Source organism: Elephantulus edwardii, unplaced genomic scaffold, assembly GCF_000299155.1.
Source record: "Elephantulus edwardii isolate Elephantulus edwardi_28Jun2011 unplaced genomic scaffold, EleEdw1.0 scaffold00120, whole genome shotgun sequence".
In the NCBI taxonomy this organism is placed as follows: domain Eukaryota; kingdom Metazoa; phylum Chordata; class Mammalia; order Macroscelidea; family Macroscelididae; genus Elephantulus; species Elephantulus edwardii.
In genome coordinates, this window is record NW_006399870.1 from 6,580,632 (window position 1) to 6,581,634 (window position 1,003).

At 37.2% G+C, this 1,003-nt stretch overlaps 1 pseudogene; it reads left to right on the plus strand.

Moving 5' to 3' along the window:
- The window catches only part of LOC102856492, a 6,598-nt pseudogene that overhangs the window by 4,636 nt on the left and 959 nt on the right, over positions 1-1,003 (plus strand).

Here is a 1,003-nt window from a genome sequence, read left to right on the forward strand (position 1 = left end):
CCGCCATCTTCTTTTGATCATAGCATCTTTAAATATTGTACCTCAAGGTTAAAATTTATTTTTCAGTTCTCTCAGCTTGAGAAATGCAGAATGAGTGAGTTCTTGCCTTTTTATTCTTCAATTCCAGCTCTCTGCACATTCTTTTATAATACTTTGTCTTCTTGAGCTGCCCTTTGAAATCCTTTGTTTACCTCTTTTACTTCAGCATATTTTCCCTTTGTTTTGGCTTCTGGTTGCTCAGGTGAAATTTTCAGAGTCACTGCCTACATCCATTTTGGCTTTTTCTTTCTCTCCTGTCTTTGTAATGACTATTTGATCTCTTCATGGATGATATCATTGATATTATCCCACAACTCATCGGATCTTCAATCATTTGTGTTCAGTGCTTTAACTCTTAATATGATTTTGAAATTCAACTGGAAAAGAGATTTTGAAATTCAACTGGAAAAGATTTAAGATCATATTTTGGTAAACATGGTTTGTTGTCATTTTCTTTGGCTTCAATTTGAAGTTTCCCAACTTTCCCATGGGTAATTGATGGTGTGGTCTGCCCTTGGCCTGGTGTTGACTGCTCATATTGAACTTCTCCAATGATTTCTTCCATAGATGTAGTCAATCTGACTCTTATGTAGCCCATCATGTTAGATCCACGTGTGAAGTTATCATTTGTGGTTTTTAAAAATGGTATTTGCAATGAATAAATCATTGAAAATATAAAAGCAGACCATTCTTTTTCCAGCTTCATCTCTGTCACCAAGATCATATTTTCTGGCTACTATTCCCAGAACATTTAATCGTGCTAATGTGAAACCTATACTTGGACCAAGAAGTAGTCATCAGAACAGAGCAGGGCAACACTGCATAGTTCAAAATTGGGAAGGGTGTACGCCAGGATGTGTCGTATCTCCATACCTTTTCAACATGTATGCAGAGCAGATTATCCGAGAGGCTGGGCTCTATGAGGAGAAGAGTGGCACTAGGATTGGTGGAAGATCTATCAACA